Raw genomic sequence first — 22904 nt, forward strand, 5'->3', positions numbered from 1 at the left:
TTTTTTTTTTTTTGTATGTGATCTAGAATAAAAAAAAGTAATAAAAAAAAAAAGAATTTTATCTATCTATGTATTGTATTAGAGCTGGAGCCAAAACCAGTTGTAGATGGGTTTGGTGAAAAGTGGGGCGATACATTAGTCATCGTATCTTCATTGTGATCATTGCTGTGAATGCCTGGGAAGATAACTGTAAAATGCGTGAGTCACGTCTGTCTCATATCCCACAGGCTTAATGCTGGCGTCGGGCCAAACGGCGCAGCCACATTCATGCACCACTTCAAAGAGAATAGTACAAAAAATGTTGCCTATCAGCATTGAGGGAAGACCAGGGTGGGATCAGTGGATAGAGGAAAAACTTGTGGTCTTTTTACTTTCTTTTACTTCCTATGGTATTTTGGCTGGTTAGCGGTTAATCTTTAGACTAACGCGTTTGCTGACAATCAATGGTTGCCAGACACAGCGACATTGACATAATAGTAGTGTTAACAAGCTCCTTACTGGTGTCCTAGCAGCAGCCGAAACCACGCTCTAACAATATCACCCCAGTAATGATGAAGACGACAATATTAGTGTGCTTGTGTAATACTATTTAATACAGGAACAAGAATATCTATCTGCGTACAGCTACATATAAATGGTGTAAAGAGGTTTTACCATAATTGACATTGGTCACCTATCTACTGGTGACCAATGACTGATATTGGGACCATTACTAGAATAGAGGTCTCTATGTCTTGTGTCTTCAAACTGCATGGCTGCATTTTGGGGGAGATTCAGTGGAAAGGTGCTATTTTTCTCAATGGTTAGGGTAAGTTCACACAGGGCGTTTTTGCTGCTTTTTTTTTTTCTGCAGCAAAACCTGATCTTCTTGGCAGGAAAGAAACTGCGTCAAAAACGCAGGTTTAGGTGCGTTTTTGGTGCATTTTTTGTTTCGTATTTGCTGCGTTTTTTTTTTCTCTGTCCATGCTAATGTCCTTGGATTTTCAGCAGCAAAAACGCAGCAAATAATGATACCTGCGTTTTTGCTGCGTTTTTTCAACACCCATTCAAGTCAATGGATGAGAAAAAGCAGCACAAACGCTGAAAGAAGTGACATGCCCTATGTCCAAAAAACGCAGCAAAGCACAAAATACTGATCACACAAAAAACCAATGTGTGCATGAGATTTCTGAAATATCATAGGCTTTGCTGGTATTGTAAAAAGCAGCTGAAAATTAGCATAAAAAATGCAGCAAAAACGCCCTGTGTGAACTTACCCTTACTGCGCATCCATGAACAGGTCTAGTTTAGAGGGAATCCGTCATCCGGTTTTTGCCACCTAATTTGAGAGCAGCATATTGTAGAGTCTGAGACCCTTATTCCAGTGATGGGCTATTTGCTATAGTTTTGATAAAACTCCAGTTTTATCAGCAGGAGATTATCACTAGAGGACTAGTAAACCTGCTACCATGTAGTCCTCCTATTCATGAGTTTGTTATAACCACACCCCCTCCACTAATTGACAAATTTCTGCCTATGAACAGTGCACACAGAAAGCTGCCAATCAGTGGTGTGGGTGGGGTTATACACAGCTCAGCATTCGGAGAAGTGGGAGGTCTGCATCAGAGAAAACAGGGATATTATCAAAACTCCAGAAATCAACCTAGTAAGTGACATATCCCTGGAATCTGCGTCTCTGCCCCAATATCATGCTCCAGTCAGATGGGGTTGCAAAAACCTTGTGAGGGATTCCCTTTAAGCCAATATTGTATCTGTGTATGTCTATGGTCTATACAGAATCTTTGGGAGAAAAATGTGCAATGCGTCATCATATTCTGCATGTGTGTAAGTTTCTCTCCTAGCCACATCCTATTAGAGAATACAGTGTACCATCACATGGCACTAGTTCATAACATAGACCCACAGAGAAGTAACCTGACAAGCCCAAATGTAAACCTCACCCTCCCATTAAAGACCCCTATAAAAAGTAAATAAAAGTCAGGCCTCTGGCCGATTAGGTCAGGAGACACAAGGATCGTGTAGTCGGAATTAGACCTGATTCCGGTCTCCTGACCTGATCTGATTGCTTCTTATAGGTCTACAAAGCAGGCGCTTAGTTCAGGAGACGTTGTGGACAAGCCAAGTCTTCTGCTCTGAGCATGGGCCGAGTTTCATGGATGTGTGACACCGGCCTAAGGCTATGTTCACACGTTCTTGATTTCCCTCCTTTTTTTTCAGGACTAAAAACCGCAGCTCTTGGCAGAAAACGCAGGTCCTTTTTTTTATGCGTTTTTGGTGCGTTTTTTGATGCGTTTTTTTTTAATGCGTTTTTTAGTGCGTTTTTTAAGGCCATGTGCGTTTTTTTCTGCGGAACCGCAGCGTTTTAGCCGCTGCGGTTCCGCAGCTGTTTTCCATGCAGGGTACAGTACAATCTACCCTATGGAAAACAGGAACCACTGTGCACATGATGCGGGAATCGGGAAAAAAAGCCGCGCTGAATAGCCGCGGTAAAAAAGAAGTACCATGTCACTTCTTTTTTCGGAGCCGCAACGGTTCTGCACCCATAGACCTCCATTGTGAGGTCAAACCCGCAGTAAAACCCGCAGATCAAAAATATATCTGCGGGTTTTATTGCGGTTTGTGGTGCCGAACCGCTGCAGCAGGAAGTGCGGGGAAGCGGGCGGAAGTGCGTGGGCGGAGTGTGGCTGTCCCGATCCCACCCCCCCATGCTCCGATGCCCCCCCGTGCTCCGATGCCCACCCCCCGTGCTCCGATGCCCCCCCCCGTGCTCCGATGCCCCCCCGTGCTCCGATGCCCCCCCCGTGCCCTAATCTCCCCCCCTTATACTTACCCGGCCTCCCGGTGTCCGTCCGGCCGTCTTCTCCCTGGGCGCCGCCATCTTGCAAAATGGCGGGCGCATGCGCAGTGCGCCCGCCGAATCTGCCGGCCGGCAGATTCGTTCCAAAGTGCATTTTGATCACTGAGATATAACCTATCTCAGTGATCAAAATAAAAAAAATAGTAAATGACACCCCCCCCCCCCCCCCTTTGTCACCCCCATAGGTAGGGACAATAAAAAAAATTAAGAATTTTTTTTTTTTTTTTCACTAAGGTTAGAATAGGGTTAGGGTTAGGGGTAGGGTTAGGGGTAGGGTTAGGGTATTTTCAGCCATTTTAACCCTAAAAAACTTCCTAGAAAACACATAGACTCTGCATAGAAAACTGCATTAAAAAAACGCATCAAAAAACGCACCAAAAAAGCACCAAAAAAAGGACCTGCGTTTTCTGCAAACAAAGAGCTACGGTTTCAGTCCTGAAAAAAAAAGGATGGAAATCAGGAACATGTGAACATACCCTAATGCAGTTTTCTATGCAGAGTTTGTGTGTTTTCTAGGAAGTTTTTAGGGTTAAAATGGCTGAAAATACCCTAACCCTACCCCTACCCCTACCCCTACCCCTAACCCTACCCCTACCCCTACCCCTATTCTAACCTTAGTGGAAAAAAAAAATTCTTTATTTTTTTATTGTCCCTACCTATGGGGGTGACAAAGGGGGGGGGGGGTCATTTACTATTTTTTATATTTTGATCACTGAGATAGATTATAGCTCAGTGATCAAAATGCACTTTGGAACGAATCTGCCGGCCGGCAGATTCGGCGGGCGCACTGCGCATGCGCCCGCCATTTTGGAAGATGGCGGCGCCCAGGGAGAAGACGGACGGACGGACACCGGGAGGCCGGGTAAGTATAAGGGGGGGAGATGAGGGCACGGGGGGTGGCATCGGAGCATGGGGGGGTGGGATTGGGGCACGGGGGGGCAGCCACACTGCAGCGGTTCTGCACCACAAACCGCAGAAAACCCGCAGATATTTTTTTCATCTGCGGGTTTTACTGCGGGTTTGACCTCACAATGGAGGTCTATGGGTGCAAAACCGCTGCAGTTCCGCAAAAAGAAGTGACATGGTACTTCTTTTTTACCGCAGCTATTCGGCGCGGCTTTTTTCGGGATTTTCCGCAATGTGGGCACAGCAGTTCCTGTTTTCCATAGTGTACATTGTAATGTACCCTGCATGGAAAACAGCTGCGGACCCGCAGCGGGAAAATCGCGGCGATTCCGCATGAAAAAAGGATGGTGTGAACATGGCCTAAGAAAGCAGCCCAGGGTACGTCTGCCAAATCTGAGACACATGGAGCTGGAAGGATGGAACGGGTAACGATTAAGACTGGGGATTTAGAATTAGCATCCAGGTCTAGAAATGGACATAATTTCAACTAAGCTCCTGGAGTCGGATAATTATACAGCAAAGGGATTTCTACAACAAGGAAAATAACTGTGGCATTCCATATATCAAGAAAAGTGCTCGCCGCTCACACAATCCTATATTCTCCCATCAAAGCAGGAGAAAAAGACTTTTTATCTTCATGCAATTTAAGCCAGGTAGGGTGGGGAGCAGTGAACAGCATTCACTGTGTTCATAGATTGTAGGCTCTTGTGGACCTGAACTCACTGCTTGTTGGAATTGTTAAGGCTAGGTTCACACTGATATTAGGAGTTGTGTTAGAGAAACAGAAAATCAGAACTTTAAAGAAATGGGTTCATCCTAAGGCCTCTTTCACACTTCAGTTATTTGGCGTCAGTCTAAAACCGCCATTTTCCTCAAATAACGGATCCGTCATTTTTTTTGACGGATCCGTTATTTTCCCATAGACTTGCATTAGTGACGGATTGTGACGGATGGTCGTCCGTTCCATCCGCCATGCGACGGATCCGTCGAAATTTGGCGGACGTTTTCTGAAAATAGACGGACATTGGAACGTTTTTTGTCAACGCCGAAATGGCGGATCGCGACGGATCCGTCGCGTCCGCCATTCCATAGAATGGGCGCCTATGGGCGACGGATCCGCCGCAACCGTTTTTTCGGCGGATCCGTCGCCCCAATCCGTTTTTTCAATTGCGCATGCTCCAAAAAGTAGATACTTCTCCCAGACAACCCCCAAGTAACGGATCCGTCAAAAAAACGGATCCGTTAGAACCGTTTTCGCAACAATTGTGACGGATCCGTCAATCCGTCACTATGTCGGTAGTGACTGACGCCAAAAGACTGAAGTGTGAAAGAGGCCTAAGACGAACACAAACAGAGCCGTATGGACCCCATTAGCCATACTGGGGTCTGTTTGGTTTGTGTTGTTGTGATAGTAGGGCTCTTTTCCATTTGCGAGAAACACGTCCGAGTCTCGCATGTGAAAACCAAGCTCTGGCGCCGGCACTTGGGAGCGGAGCGTGCAGCTCCATGTTTTGCTATGCGGCCGCACGCTCCGCTCCCAAGTGCCGGCGCCAGAGCTTGGTTTTCCCATGCGAGACTCGGACGTGTTTCTTGCAAATGGAAAAGAGCCCGTAATGGAAAAATAGATTTCAGTATGCTGCGCTTTTCTCTTGGTAAAATTCACAATTTGCCGTGAGGATTCCTATGCTAGTGTGAACTTAGCCTAAGTAAATATCACTCTGATTTGGTTTCATACATGTGCTCGGAATTGTAGAGTGCTACAATTATGAAGGTTGGTATTTTTAGGAAAAAAATAACAGAAAAATAAGTGATAGCGTGCAGCTTACCATGACTGCTTGGGCTAAAAAAAAACCAAAACAAATTACAGCACATTGATGTGAGATATTGATGGTGGAGTAAAGCTGATGGAAGCATTTTGCGGCTTGCGGAAGTTTTCGATGTCCAGAAAGTCGTATGTGTTAACGTTGACTTGGATGTTTGCCGAGTCCTTCCTGTAGATGAATCAGCAGCAGCAGATCTTGTAAAAATGTGAAAATTGCTGCTTGATAGTGCTCTACTACAGCAATAGACTCTGCTATTACTTTTAGGAACACGTTTGTTTATGCTGTTGTTGCTTCTACTGCTTGAAAATGGGGCAGATGCTTTCCTGCTCATACTACTGGGATCAAGGGAAGATTCTGTTTTGGCTGCTGGAGAAAATGGAGACTCCGTTGATGCTAAGGCCTCATTCACACATTCGTGAGCGTTACCATCTGAGAAAACCATTTTTTTTTCCTCAGGTTTCATCCAAGTTGCTTATTTTGATATCCATTTTTCTTTCACTGAAGCAGGCACAGTGTGAACGTTTTCTATCCATTTACTCTTAACAATGGATCAGTTAAAAATAGATGAAACTTTGATGGAACTCTAAAGCAGAGCCAGGACTTGAGGGTGGCAGGATAGGCACTTGCCTAGAGCGCTACCTCTTGCCTACCCAAGGCGGCACACTTTGAAAGAATTGTGGAATGCCTGTGGCACCAGGTGCCTTCAGCTGGCCGCAGGCATTCAGCACAGTGATGTCCGGGGTGCAGGCACACAGGGGAGAAGTGTCAGTCACTGGCACCGCTCACCCCTCTCTCTCCCTGCGCCCCGGCGGTTGCTCCCTCCATGCACTTGATTGTATTTGTGTCTACCAGACGCGTATACAAATGATTTCAGCGCTGCCCATGAGAGGAGCATTGGAGCTGTCATTAGCCTCCTGCTCCGCAGGGAACTCCAGCAAGACGAAAGCTACTTCCGGTGAGTTTAAGGTTGTTGGTTTTTTTTATTCTCATATATTATTTGTTTATTAAATGAGGGGCTGTGCAGGGGGAGGGGGAAGGTCATAAAATGAGGAGCTGTGTAGGGGGCAATGAAATGAGGCACTGTACAGGGAGGACAGCAAATGAGGGTCTGTGCATTCAGGAGGACAGAACAGTATATGAGGAGCTTTGGTTACCATAATGTATATGGGGCTGTGGGGGACATAATACTGGGGGGCTGTGGTGTATATCATACCGTTTGGGATGCTTTTTGATGGCCATAATACTGTATGGCGTGCTGCGAAGGCCATCAAACTATATATGGGGGCTGTGGTGGTGACCATATTATATATATTTATATACGGTATATTGGCGGCTTGTTGTGGATATCATAACGTATAGGCGGCTGTGGTGACCATCATACTATATCCCAGGGGGACAGCCTGAGGAATGGTTGCAGTTTGAAGAGGGCAGCTTGGTGGGCAATATGAGGGCATAGTGTGAAGAGGGTTCAAAGAATGGATATGGAGTAGGAACAGAGAGAGGACAGCCATGGTACAGGCCATGCTTCATAAGGGTGGATAGTGTGGCGGTGCTAGCTGATAATGGCAGACAGTGTGGAGTCCATATACCACAGGAGGCTTATTTGGGGTACATTATGGACAGATATTTTTATGCATTTTAATAACATTCTTATTTTTAATGGGACAGTGTGGGGATGTGATGCAAAAGTCCGGAGCAGAGGGAGGTCTGCAGAGAACAGCTGTGGCTGGGATAAGTTATCATGGCATCTAGACAAGATGGAGATGAAAAGAAAGAGAGGACTCCAGAGAAGATGTAATCTATAAGTTACCTAAGTGTAAATGTTTATTTGAGATACTCACTAGTTGTTAATAACTCCCAGTATCTCCTTCCCATTGTTGAAGTGAGGCGAGTTGTAGGTCCATGCGATACACTTGTTTGTGGGGCTGACTTGACATAACAATTGATCATTGTACTAAGTATGGTTCTTGAATTCAAGTACTTTTGGTTCTGATCATGTATTGATGTATTTATGGTGATTCTGGGCCCCTGAACTGTGGTGACCTCAGTGAGATCACCTTTTGCACCGTGAGAAAAAGTCTCGCGGTTCAGCGCTGAGCTCAGGGAGTTCATTAGGGGTCCTGTTACTTTAGTCTCTGACCTATTCCTTTGAGATGGTGGTGGGGCGCTATTGGCTTCATCTGCCTAGGGCACCAAAAAACATTTGTCCCGGCCCTGATCTAAAATACAAAATCTGCCTTCTGTGTGTCATCCATTTTACACTGATCCTCATAGTCATAGACTTTAATGGCCAAGTCTGGTTTGCACAGTTGATTAAAATAGAATAAGCTTTGAGTTCCACAGACCGAAGTCACGGATCTGGTTTAAAAACTAATCTATGTATGGATCAAGGAAACGGGGTCAGTTTCCTGTTCAAGAAAAGAGCGGACAGTGCTGGAACAAGTCACATGGATGTGTAAATGTAGCCAAATACATTAAATCTGAGGCAATTTTTTAATACCACCATGGGTATCATGCTGCTGGCAGGACCTACTGGGGCAAAGGGAAGGCTCACTGCCATTACAGTAATTAGTGAACCCAGAGAACCCTGCATATATTGACAATGGAAGATGGTGAGGAACCAGTTTCTGGTGCCACTACTACTGTAGAATTTATGGGAGATCTTGACTCTGTCCTTACAGAAAGAAGATGGAGATATTACCATTAGTCCTTTGCAAAGGAATAGAAGAGACCCTGTAATTAATACTACCAGTGAAAGAAGCGGTCATCAGAAAACGCTGTATTCTTTAGGATCTGACAGGAGCTTTGGGAAGTAAACGTGTTCACATGACGTTTTCAATAACGGGGTTGTGAGCTCGGCCTTACAGTGTCTGTAGGACCTGTCATGGCAGAATCTGAGACCAAGTCTTGTTAGGTATGACCAATAAAATGCTGTAAAACTATATTCAGCTTTTATTAATAAACTAGCTGAAGAGCCCGGCGTTGCCTGGGCATAGTAAATATCTGTGGTTAGTTATAGCACGTCACTTCTCTTATTTTCCTATCACGCCTCTCATTTAGCACCTCACTTCTCTCATTTTCCCATCACGCGTCTCATTTAGCACTTCACTTCTCTCATTTTCCCATCACGCGTCTCATTTAGCACCTCACTTCTCTCATTTTCCCATCACGCCTCTCATTTCCCCCCTCACATCTCTCATTTTCTCCCTCACTCCTCTCATTCCCTCCTCACATTCCTCCCTAACACTTGTCATTTCGACCTCACATCTGTCATTTTCCAATCACTCCACTATTTTCCCTCACTCCTCTCATTTTGCACTCACACCTCTCATTTTCACCTCATACCTCTCATTTTCCCCTCAGTATATACATGTTTGTCATCTCTCTTATATATAGTATACACCTGTATGTCATCTCCTGTATATAGTATATACCTGTATCATCTCCCCTGTATATAGTATATACCTGTATGTCATCTCCCCTGTAAATAGTATATACCTGCTGTATGTAATCTCTTCTGTATATAGTATATACCTATATGTCATCTCCTCCTGTATATAGTATAGACCTGTATGTCATCTCCCCTGTATATAGTATATACCTGCTGTATGTCATCACCTCCTGTATATACCTATGTGTCATCTCCTCTTTTATATAGTATATACCTGTATGTCATCTCTTCCAGTATATAGCATAGACCTGTATGTCATCTCCTCCTATATATAGTATATACCTGTAGGTCATCTCCTCCTGTATATAGTATATACCTGTGTCATCTCCCCTGTATATAGTATGTACCTGTATGTCATCTCCTCGTGTATATAGTATATATCTGTGTGTCATCTCCTCCTGTATTAGACCTCGTTCACATGTTATTTGGTCAGTATTTTTACCTCAGTATTTGTAAGCTAAATTGGCAGCCTGATAAATCCCCAGCCAACAGGAAGCCCTCCCCCCTGGCAGTATATATTAGCTCACACATACACATAATAGACAGGTCATGTGACTGACAGCTGCCGTATTTCCTATATGGTACATTTGTTGCTCTTGTAGTTTGTCTACTTATTAATCAGATTTGTATTTTTGAAGGATAATACCAGACTTGTGTGTGTGTTTTAGGGCGAGTTTCATGTGTCAAGTTGTGTACAGTCATGGACAAAAATTTTGAGAATGAGACAAATATTAATTTTTCCAAAGTCTACTGCTTCATTTTTTCTAATGGCAATTTGCATATACTCCTGAATGTCAGAGTGATCAGCTTAACAGCAATTACTGTACTTGCAAAGTCAATATTTGCCCAGAAAATGAACTTTAACCCCCAAAACACATTTCAACATCATTGCAGTCCTGCCTTAAAAGGAGCAGCTAACATCGTTTTAGTGATTGATCCATTAACACAGGTGTGGGTGTTGATGAGGACAGGGCTGGCGATCAATCAGTCATGATTAAGTAAGCATGACATCACTGGACACTTTAAAAGGAGGCTGGTGCTTGGTATCATTGTTTCTCTTCAGTTAAAAGGAGGCTGGTGCTTGGTATCATTGTTTCTCTTCAGTTAACCATGGTTATCTCTAAATAAACACGTGCAGCCATCATTGCACTGCACAAAAATGGCCTAAGGCTACTTTCACACTAGCGTTTTCTGCAATCCGTCACAATGCGTCGTTTTGCAGAAAAAACGCATCCTGCAAAAGTGCTTGCAGGATGCGTTTTTTCCCCATAGACTTGCATTGACGACGCATTTGCGACGGATTGCCACACGTCGCATCCGTCGAGCGACGGATGCGTTGTGCTTTTGCGGACCATCGGGAGAAAAAAACGCTACATGTAACGTTTTTTTCTCCTGACGGACCGCTTTTTCCGACCGCGCGTGCGCGGCCGGAACTCCGCCCCCACCTCCCCGCACCTTACAATGGGGCAGCGGATGCGCCGGAAAAATGCATCCGCTGCACCTATTGTGCAATGCAGCAAACGCTAGCGTCGGAATCTCTCCCCGACGCATTGCGACGGGGAGATTCCGACGCTAGTGTGAAAGAAGCCTAACAGGGAAGAGAATCGCAGCTACAAAGATTGCACCTCAGTCAACAATCTATCGCATCATCAAGAACTTCAAGGAGAGAGCTTCCATTGTTGTCAAAAAGGCTCCAGGGCGCCCAAGAAAGACCAACAAGCGCCAGGACCGTATCTTAAAGGGAACCTGTCACCCCGTTTTTTCAAGAAGAGCTAAAAATAGCGTTAAATAGGGCAGAGCTGGGCTTTACATTAGTGTATTTTGGAGCCTTTATTCCCCACCTATGCTGCCGAAATACCTTTGTAAAGTCGCCGTTTTGGGCTGTCACTCACGCTGGTCAGGTCAGGTGGGCGTGGTGACAGCGCTGTTTCTCCCCCAGATCTCCGTTGGTGGCGTAGTGGTGTGCGCATGTCCAAGTGGCGAATCCACTGCGCGGCTTCAAGGAAAACAGCGCGATCTGCACTATTCAGGCGTTTATCGGTGGGCGCAGCCATCTTTGTGAGGCCGTGCGTGCGCAGATGGTTCTTCTCGGCTTCCCGGGGCTTCAGGAAAATGGCCGCGGGATGCCGCGCGTGCGCAGATGGCGATCGCGGCGGCCATTTTCCTGCAGCCGAGTTCGCATCTGCAGGAAAAGAAGCCACTTCTCTCCAGAAAAAACATCAGGGACCGACTGATATTCTGCAAAAGGTACAGGGAGTGGACTGCTGAGGACTGGGGCAAAGTCATTTTCTCTGGTGAATCCCCTTTTCGATTGTTTGGGACATCTGGAGAACAGCTTATTCGGAGAAGAAGAGGTGAGCGGTACCACCAGTCTTGTCTCATGCCAACTGTAAAGCATCCTGAAACCATTCATTTGTGGGGTTGCTTCTCAGCCAAGGGAATCGGCTCACTCACAGTCTTGCCTAAAAACACAGCCATGAATAAAGAATGGTACCAGAATGTCCTCCAAGATCAACTTCTCCCAACCTTCCAAGAGCAGTTTGGCACCCAACAATGCCTTTTCCAGCATAATGGACCACATTGCCATAAAGCAAAGGTGATAACTAAATGGCTCATGGAACAAAACATAGAGATTTTGGGTCCATGGCCTGGAAACTCCCCAGATCTTAATCCCATTGAGAACTTGTGGTCAATCATCAAGAGAGGGGTGGACAAACAAAACCCAACAAATTCTGGCAAAAAGCAAGCATTGATTATGCAAGAATGGACTGCTATCAGTCAGGATTTGGTCCAGAAGTTGATTGAGAGCATGCCAGGGAGAATTGCAGAGGTCTTGAAGAAGGGTCAACACTGCAAATATTGACTTGCTGCATTAACTCATCCTGTCAATATAAGCTATTGGTACTCATAATATGATTGCAATTATATTTCTGTATGTGATATAAACATCAGACAAACACTAATAAAAACCAGAGGGCAGCAGATCATGTGAAAATATAATTTTGGTGTCATTCTCAAAACTTTTGGCCATGACTGTATGTTGAGTTGCGTGTGGCGACATGCATGTAGCGACTTTTGTGAGATGAGTTTTGTGTGGCGACTTGCGTGTAGCAACTTTTTGTGTGTCGAGTTGCATGTGACAGGTTAGTGTAGCAAGTTGTGTGCAGCAAGTTTTGCGCATGGCAAGTTTTGCGTGTAGCGAGTTTTATGTGTGGTGCGTTTTGAGTATGTGCAAGTTTTGTGTGATGCAACTTTTGCATGTGGCAATTTTTCCGAGTGTACAAGTTTTGCGTGTGGCGAGTTTTCCATGAGGTGAGTTTTGCACGTGTGGCTAGTTTTGCGTGAGCCTAGTTGTGCATGTGGCGAGTTTTGCATGTGGCGAATTTTGCACGTGGTGAGTTTAGAGCGGTGACTTTTGTGTTTCGACTTTTCTGTGGCGAGGTTGGTGTATGTGTGGTGAAATGTGTGCTGAGGGTGGTATATGTGTTCAAGCACGTAATAGTGTGTGGCGCATTTTGTGTGTGTTCATATCCCCATGTGTGGTAAGTATCCCATGCCGGGGCCCCACCTTAGCAACTGTACGGTATATACGCTTTGGCGCCATCGCTCTCACTCTTTAAGTCCCCCTTGTTCACATCTGGCAGCTGTTAATTTGCCTCCAAAACTTTTCCTTTCACTTTTTCCCCATTATGTAGATAGGGGCAAAATTGTTTGCTGAATTGGAAAGCGCGGGGTTAAAATTTTGCCTCACAACATAGCATATGAAGCTCTCGGGGTCCAGACGTGTGACTGTGCAAAATTTTGTGGCTGTAGCTACATACATACATACTCACATTCAGCTTTATATATTAGATATTACAGTCATAGACTTTAGTTTACAATCATCCAAGAGAAATACATGTGAGAATATAACAGCATGACGATTACCCCAATGCCTTTTATTATGGAATAAATGTTTGTATCATGGCTATATATTTGGGTCTGTGGATAGCTTTAATCTAACCAATTTCATATTACACGCTATTGACCATCTAAAACTACTTACTGTATATACTCGAGTATAAGCCGAGATTTTCAGCCCATTTTTTGGGGCTGAAAGTCCCCTCTCTCGGCTTATACTCGAGTCATGCCCGGGGGTTGGCAGGGGAGGGGGAGCGGGGGCTACCTAGTTATACTTACCTACTCCCGGCGCGGTCCCTGCTTCTTCCAGCGCAGCATCTTCTTCCTGTATTGAGCGGTCACATGGTACCGCTCATTACAGAAATGAATATGCAGCTCCACCTCCCATAGAGGTGGAGCCGCATATTCATGACTGAAAATGAGCGGTAACTGTGACCGCTCAATACAGCAAGAAGATGCTGCGCCAGGAGAAGCTGGGACTGCAGGGACCGCGCCGGGAGCAGGTAAGTATACGGGGAGGGGAGCGCTGCGCGATATTTACCTGCTCCTCGCTCCGGTGTGCCTCCGTCTCTAGCGTCCTCTGGCAGTGACGCTCAGGTTAGAGGGCGCGGTGACGTAGTCAGTGCACGCCCTCTGCTGAGCGTCAGTGCTGGAGACGGAGCCGCACGAGGAGCAGGTAAATATTGAAAGCGCCGGTGTCCTGAGCAAGAGAGGTGAGTATGTGATTTTTTTTTTATTGCAGCAGAATTCTATATGGCACAGCTTGATAAGGAGCATCTATGGGGCCATAATGAAAGTTGCAGAGCATTATATATGGAACCGAAAAAGAGAAAAAAGAATGGACTATGAAACAGGCACGCACAACCACAGAAATAGAAAAATAACAAAATGTTTATTGAACACCACAGCATAACATAAAAACAATTAAAATGTACCAATAGTGTACATGAACACCCCTATACACATAACCTACGGATAATTATGCAGCCGATATAAGACATAATACGCTAGGTCAGCATAGTATATGTCATATTATGAAGATAAGATGGTACCTCCTAGTTGAAAAGAAAAACACATCCTAATATGCTTTAAAGCGCACAAAGTAAAAAATCATGAGCGCAAAAAACCATAGGCTCTCTAATAGAAAAGCCAGGGCAACCTGGTGGAACAAATGTCCATACCAAGTCCACTGAATGATCCTAGGATAAAGTGCCCAGCAGATGACTAAGAAAGAAAAAGCCTATAGTTGTAAGGAAAGGGCGATATGATGCCCAACATACTCAACTGAGGCAGGAAAAAGAAAGCAGGCTGCGACCCAGACCTAAAGCCGACCATGTGGAGTCTGGAAAACTACCAATGCCTAAGTATAAACGGCATAAGGCAGAGTAGGTAGGGTGTAAGAGAGACCCCACGCGTATCGCCGCCGCAGCGGCTTCGTCAGGGGAAGTATGTGCTGTAGTCGATCACTCACATTTAAATAGAAGACCCAATCATCCGAAATATGCGCCCAGCCGTGCCGTTCACAGACAGGGAGGCGGAGACCGGAAGTCGCGCACTGGCAGGGAAAGAAGAGAGGCAGGATGGAAAAAGTGAGCGATCTCCATGGAGATAGACGGTGCATGCGCAGACGCGGCTCTAATAATGAGCCGCGCTGCACAAGCGTCCAGAGGGGGGCGATAGAGAGCATGGACAGCAGCAACCTAGAGGACATATATAATGACATGACATACAACCGAGTTTGCAAGCACAAATTGTGTGCGCGGACCTGTATAAAGGGAATGTGCATCATTAATGAAAAAACATGCAGTAGAAGCCATATAACTATTAGTATTCAATGCAGCCCACATAACATACATATGAATATGCAGCCAAAATAAAGAAATAAATAAATAAGGGGAAAATGGCCCATACACAAATGTCAGGTGGAAAAACCATCCCTATAATGACCCACAACCCACATGCCAAAATAGATGGCAAGAGAAATAGACAAATAAACAATGTTATAGTCAATTATCCAGGTCCTCTCATCCAGATAAACCCCATATTGAAAGTCCAACTGGTGTAAAGCCAAACGTCCAGAAAAATGCAGATGAGATGCATACAAGAGGATCCTCTTCCAACCGGCAAACCGACCATCCTCCGCTGACACTCCATTGGATTCAACATGTGCCACCTCTCAAGGGTGTCCAGTAATTATGTCCTGAGTGATATTCCGGAATCCTGATGTATTATGGTTGTCCAAAGGTGCAAGCTCCCACCAGGTCATGTACAGAAGAATAGACATCCAATGCTCGATTTATAAGAACAAAAGTCATCCAATCCAATGACAAGGCTAGGGAAAGTGAAAAAATGATGAAATGATAAAAAAAATAATAAAAAATAATGATAATTATACCAAAAATCAACTTCCCAAAAACCCTGTAAAAAGAAGTTCCTCATTTAGTCCAGAGGGGGTTACTGACTGTAATTGGAAAATCCATCTGGATTCCATTTGTAACAGCAATTTACGTCTGTCCCCACCTCTCTCGTTCGAGGTTAACTTTTGTAGACCTACTACTCTGAGATTACTTGAGGAGCCCCTATGGTTAGCCAAGAAATGTTCCGCCACCGGGGTCAAAGTCTTACCCTTTCTTAAGTCCGAGGCCGCTAGATGTATAGTTGAAACATGTTTCTGGACTCGTTTTCTAAGTTCTTGTGATGTCTGCCCGACATACACGAGTTTACAAGGGCAGATTAAGGCATATATTACATCCCTAGACTTACAATTAATATATGCCCTAAGAGGATGTCTACTATGACGTGTGGGGTGGAGGAAAGTACTATGAGTCGGGACCATATGAGGGCAAATATTGCAGTCCCCACAGGGGAATGAACCCTTAAGGACAATACCCCTGTTTAGTCTCACCGTCGGTCTTTTAAAGTGACTCTTGGTAAGAAGATCTCTCAGATTTGGCGCCCGTCTGGCTGTCATGAGGCGTCTGTCACTTGTCACCTCCACTGTTTGTGCATCCGTTCGCAAAATCTGCCAATGTTTAGACAGAATATCACTGACCTGTTTCCAACTGTTGTTAAAATCAGTGATGAATCTAGTTTGTGTCTCCTGACACCGTCCTTTGGAGGAAAGAAGTGACCTCTGGTCCTGACCCCTTGCCCTCTGGTAGGCCTTAGAGATGACACGTCTCGGGTAACCCCTCTGGTGGAAACGATCCGAGAGATCACGGGCCTGAATCGAAAAGTCATCGTCACGGGTACAGTTACGTCTTACACGTAAAAACTGTCCCGTGGGTACACCCACCTTAGTATGCCAGGGATGGAAACTTGAGAAGTCCAGGAGTGCATTTGTTGCCGTAGGCTTTCGAAATAAATTCGTCGCCAAGCGACTCTCATGAGGAAAAATCTTCAAGTCCAAAAAGGTGGTTTCACTGGCAGAAAGGGAGTAAGTAAGGAAGATGTTAAAGGGGTTAGCGTTCAGGGTATTGAAAAATCCCTCACACTCCTCCCTCGTACCCTTCCAGAGAATGAATATATCATCTATAAAGCGTAACCAGGCGTGTACGTGGGCAACGAAAGAAGGTGAAGGATAAACAAATTTCTCTTCCCACCAGCCAAGAAAGATATTCGCATAGGCTGGTGCGCATTTCGCGCCCATCGCCACGCCTGATCGCTGAAGTTAGTATGTTCTATCAAATAGGAAGAAGTTGTGATGAAGGACGAATGTCAGGAGATCAAGCAGAAATGAGTCATGCCCCCTATCCAGGGAGCTCTTCTTGTTCAAGAAATGAGCAACCGCCTCAATCCCTTCCTTGTGGCCAATGTTAGAATAAAGTGATTCTACATCACACGTGACTAATAAAAAATCACCCGGAAGTTCAATCTGGCCACAAACATCAATAAAGTGTGAAGAATCACGAATAAATGAAGGGAGAGATGAGGCAATGGGTTGAAGGAAGAAGTCCAGGTACTCACCCGCTCTTTCACACATGCTGCCGACACTAGAAACGATAGGCCTACCAGGAGGCTTGACGCTGTCTTTGTGTATTTTTGGCAGCATGTAGAATGTTGCCGTAACCGGGTTATCAATCCACAGATACCGCTTTTCTTGTATGGTGATGATGGCAAGCTGTAGGGCCCTGCAGAGCAATCGTTCAAATTTAGAGAGGAACAAAGAAGTGGGGTCAGAAGGAAGCTTTTGGTAATATTGAATATTACTAAGCTGTCGCTTAGCCTCAGTTTCATATAGCTGATAAGACCACAACACAACGTTGCCCCCTTTATCTGCTTCCTTGATTGTAAATTCTCTGTTGTTTTGTAAAGTAATTAAGGCCCGTTTCTCCTCCGCACTTAAGTTACAAGGGCCACTTACCCGAACAGGCATAGCCTGGATATCACGCTTGACCACCTCGAAGAATATTTTGATAGCTGGAACCAGGGAAAAAGACGGTGTTTTGAGAGACTTATTCCTGCCTGGAAATCTCCTTCTAGTAGAACCCGACTCATTTTCTTCCAATAACTCCAAAAGATCTTGAAAAGTGCTCCGTTCATCCAAGGGCATCGTTTGCAGAATGTCAGGTCTCCTGTACATAACCTGGAAGGTGAGCTTTCTGCAAAAAAGATATAAATCCTTTATAAGAATAAACTTATCCACCGGATGTGTGGGAACAAATGATAACCCTTTCTGAAGGACAGATAATTCAAAGGATGAGAGCTGATACTCAGATAAATTAATTACCTGTAACACTGTTGATCCAACTTCCTGATCAGATATAGTCACGTCCAAAGACCCTGACTCATTTACTTCCGTCTGGTGGGATATTGGTGCCAATGAGACGAAGTTTGACCCCTGTGCCGTGTAAGTCTTCTTTTTACGTTTTTTGCGTTTGCCCCCACGTCTGGTCCGCGATCTACCTCGCTCCCCGTGGAGGACAAAAAATCACTTGAGCTCTCCTCACCCCGTGCAGGGATAACGATGCCCTTGGATGAACGGAGCACTTTTCAAGATCTTTTGGAGTTATTGGAAGAAAATGAGTCGGGTTCTACTAGAAGGAGATTTCCAGGCAGGAATAAGTCTCTCAAAACACCGTCTTTTTCCCTGGTTCCAGCTATCAAAATATTCTTCGAGGTGGTCAAGCGTGATATCCAGGCTATGCCTGTTCGGGTAAGTGGCCCTTGTAACTTAAGTGCGGAGGAGAAACGGGCCTTAACTACTTTACAAAACAACAGAGAATTTACAATCAAGGAAGCAGATAAAGGGGGCAACGTTGTGTTGTGGTCTTATCAGCTATATGAAACTGAGGCTAAGCGACAGCTTAGTAATATTCAATATTACCAAAAGCTTCCTTCTGACCCCACTTCTTTGTTCCTCTCTAAATTTGAACGATTGCTCTGCAGGGCCCTACAGCTTGCCATCATCACCATACAAGAAAAGCGGTATCTGTGGATTGATAACCCGGTTACGGCAACATTCTACATGCTGCCAAAAATACACAAAGACAGCGTCAAGCCTCCTGGTAGGCCTATCGTTTCTAGTGTCGGCAGCATGTGTGAAAGAGCGGGTGAGTACCTGGACTTCTTCCTTCAACCTATTGCCTCATCTCTCCCTTCATTTATTCGTGATTCTTCACACTTTATTGATGTTTGTGGCCAGATTGAACTTCCGGGTGATTTTTTATTAGTCACGTGTGATGTAGAATCACTTTATTCTAACATTGGCCACAAGGAAGGGATTGAGGCGGTTGCTCATTTCTTGAACAAGAAGAGCTCCCTGGATAGGGGGCATGACTCATTTCTGCTTGATCTCCTGACATTCGTCCTTCATCACAACTTCTTCCTATTTGATAGAACATACTACCTTCAGCGATCAGGCGTGGCGATGGGCGCGAAATGCGCACCAGCCTATGCGAATATCTTTCTTGGCTGGTGGGAAGAGAAATTTGTTTATCCTTCACCTTCTTTTGTTGCCCACGTACACGCCTGGTTACGCTTTATAGATGATATATTCATTCTCTGGAAGGGTACGAGGGAGGAGTGTGAGGGATTTTTCAATACCCTGAACTCTAACCCCTTTAACATCTTCCTTACTTACTCCCTTTCTGCCAGTGAAACCACCTTTTTGGACTTGAAGATTTTTCCTCATGAGAGTCGCTTGGCGACGAATTTATTTTGAAAGCCTACGGCAACAAATGCACTCCTGGACTTCTCAAGTTTCCATCCCTGGCATACTAAGGTGGGTGTACCCACGGGACAGTTTTTACGTGTCAGACGTAACTGTACCCGTGACGATGACTTTTCGATTCAGGCCCGTGATCTCTCGGATCGTTTCCACCAGAGGGGTTACCCGAGACGTGTCATCTCTAAGGCCTACCAGAGGGCAAGGGGTCAGGACCAGAGGTCACTTCTTTCCTCCAAAGGACGGTGTCAGGAGACACAAACTAGATTCATCACTGATTTTAACAACAGTTGGAAACAGGTCAGTGATATTCTGTCTAAACATTGGCAGATTTTGCGAACGGATGCACAAACAGTGGAGGTGACAAGTGACAGACCCCTCATGACAGCCAGACGGGCGCCAAATCTGAGAGATATTCTTACCAAGAGTCACTTTAAAAGACCGACGGTGAGACTAAACAGGGGTATTGTCCTTAAGGGTTCATTCCCCTGTGGGGACTGCAATATTTGCCCTCATATGGTCCCGACTCATAGTACTTTCCTCCACCCCACACGTCATAGTAGACATCCTCTTAGGGCATATATTAATTGTAAGTCTAGGGATGTAATATATGCCTTAATCTGCCCTTGTAAACTCGTGTATGTCGGGCAGACATCACAAGAACTTAGAAAACGAGTCCAGAAACATGTTTCAACTATACATCTAGCGGCCTCGGACTTAAGAAAGGGTAAGACTTTGACCCCGGTGGCGGAACATTTCTTGGCTAACCATAGGGGCTCCTCAAGTAATCTCAGAGTAGTAGGTCTACAAAAGTTAACCTCGAACGAGAGAGGTGGGGACAGACGTAAATTGCTGTTACAAATGGAATCCAGATGGATTTTCCAATTACAGTCAGTAACCCCCTCTGGACTAAATGAGGAACTTCTTTTTACAGGGTTTTTGGGAAGTTGATTTTTGGTATAATTATCATTATTTTTTATTATTTTTTTTATCATTTCATCATTTTTTCACTTTCCCTAGCCTTGTCATTGGATTGGATGACTTTTGTTCTTATAAATCGAGCATTGGATGTCTATTCTTCTGTACATGACCTGGTGGGAGCTTGCACCTTTGGACAACCATAATACATCAGGATTCCGGAATATCACTCAGGACATAATTACTGGACACCCTTGAGAGGTGGCACATGTTGAATCCAATGGAGTGTCAGCGGAGGATGGTCGGTTTGCCGGTTGGAAGAGGATCCTCTTGTATGCATCTCATCTGCATTTTTCTGGACGTTTGGCTTTACACCAGTTGGACTTTCAATATGGGGTTTATCTGGATGAGAGGACCTGGATAATTGACTATAACATTGTTTATTTGTCTATTTCTCTTGCCATCTATTTTGGCATGTGGGTTGTGGGTCATTATAGGGATGGTTTTTCCACCTGACATTTGTGTATGGGCCATTTTCCCCTTATTTATTTATTTCTTTATTTTGGCTGCATATTCATATGTATGTTATGTGGGCTGCATTGAATACTAATAGTTATATGGCTTCTACTGCATGTTTTTTCATTAATGATGCACATTCCCTTTATACAGGTCCGCGCACACCATTTGTGCTTGCAAACTCGGTTGTATGTCATGTCATTATATATGTCCTCTAGGTTGCTGCTGTCCATGCTCTCTATCGCCCCCCTCTGGACGCTTGTGCAGCGCGGCTCATTATTAGAGCCGCGTCTGCGCATGCGCCGTCTATCTCCATGGAGATCACTCACTTTTTCCATCCTGCCTCTCTTCTTTCCCTGCCAGTGCGCGACTTCCGGTCTCCGCCTCCCTGTCTGTGAACGGCACGGCTGGGCGCATATTTCGGATGATTGGGTCTTCTATTTAAATGTGAGTGATCGACTACAGCACATACTTCCCCTGACGAAGCCGCTGCGGCGGCGATACGCGTGGGGTCTCTCTTACACCCTACCTACTCTGCCTTATGCCGTTTATACTTAGGCATTGGTAGTTTTCCAGACTCCACATGGTCGGCTTTAGGTCTGGGTCGCAGCCTGCTTTCTTTTTCCTGCCTCAGTTGAGTATGTTGGGCATCATATCGCCCTTTCCTTACAACTATAGGCTTTTTCTTTCTTAGTCATCTGCTGGGCACTTTATCCTAGGATCATTCAGTGGACTTGGTATGGACATTTGTTCCACCAGGTTGCCCTGGCTTTTCTATTAGAGAGCCTATGGTTTTTTGCGCTCATGATTTTTTACTTTGTGCGCTTTAAAGCATATTAGGATGTGTTTTTCTTTTCAACTAGGAGGTACCATCTTATCTTCATAATATGACATATACTATGCTGACCTAGCGTATTATGTCTTATATCGGCTGCATAATTATCCGTAGGTTATGTGTATAGGGGTGTTCATGTACACTATTGGTACATTTTAATTGTTTTTATGTTATGCTGTGGTGTTCAATAAACATTTTGTTATTTTTCTATTTCTGTGGTTGTGCGTGCCTGTTTCATAGTCCATTCTTTTTTCTCTTTTTCGGTTCTATATTTACATTGGACTAGGCACTGCACCCGATAACATCTATTTGAGAATACAGCTTTGGTGCACCCTTTATAAATGTATGTGAGCATTATATATGGGGCACAGCTTTATAAGGAGCATCTATGGGGCCATAATCAACGTTGCAGAGCATTATATATGGCACAGCTTTATAAGGAGCATCTATGGGGCCATAATGAACGGTGCAGAGCATTCTATATGGCACAGCTTTATAAGGAGCATCTATGGGGCCATAATGAACGGTGCAGAGCATTCTATATGGTACAGCTTTATATGGAGCATCTATGGGGCCATGAACGGTGCAGAGCATTATACAGTTATATGAAAAAGTTTGGGCACCCCTATTAATCTTAACCTTAATGTTTTATAAAAATTGTTTTGTTTTTTTTGCAACAGCTATTTCAGTTTCATATCTAATTACTGTTGGACACAGTAATGTTTCTGCCTTGAAGTGAGGTTTATTGTACTAACAGAAAATGTGCAATCTGCATTCAAACAAAATTTGACAGGTGCATAAGTATGGGCACCCCACCAGAAAAGTGACATTAATATTTAGTAGATCCTCCTTTTGCAAAAATAACAGCCTCTAGTCGCTTCCTGTAGCTTTTAATGAGTTCCTGGATCCTGGATGAAGGTATTTTTGACCATTCCTCTTTACAAAACAATTCCAGTTCAGTTAAGTTTGATGGTCAGCCCATCTTCATGGACAGCCCTCTTCAAATGATCCCACAGATGTTCAATGATATTCAGGTCTGGGGACTGGGATGGCCATTCCAGAACAGTGTAATTGTTCCTCTGCATGAATGCCCTGCGTAACTTCAACTTTGTCACTGATTCATGAACATTATTGTCAAGAACCTGCTGATACTGAGAGGAATCCATGCGTCCCTCAACTTTAACAAGATTCCCGGTGCCGGCATTGGCCACACAGTCCCAAAGCATGATGGAACCTCCACCAAATTTTACTGTGGATAGCAAGTGTTTTTCTTGGAATGCTGTGTTTTTTGGCCGCCATGCATAACACCTTTTTGTATGACCAAACAACTCAATCTTGGTTTCATCAGTCCACAGGACCTTCTTCCAAAAAGAAATTGGCTTCTCCAAATGTGCTTTTGCATACCTCAGCCGACTCTGTTTGTGGCGTGCTTGCAGAAACGGCTTCTTTCGCATCACTCTCCCATACAGCTTCTCCTTGTGCAAAGTGCGTTGTATAGTTGACCGATGCACAGTGACACCATCTGCAGCAAG

Source organism: Ranitomeya imitator, chromosome 8, assembly GCF_032444005.1.
Source record: "Ranitomeya imitator isolate aRanImi1 chromosome 8, aRanImi1.pri, whole genome shotgun sequence".
NCBI classification, from domain to species: Eukaryota; Metazoa; Chordata; class Amphibia; order Anura; family Dendrobatidae; genus Ranitomeya; species Ranitomeya imitator.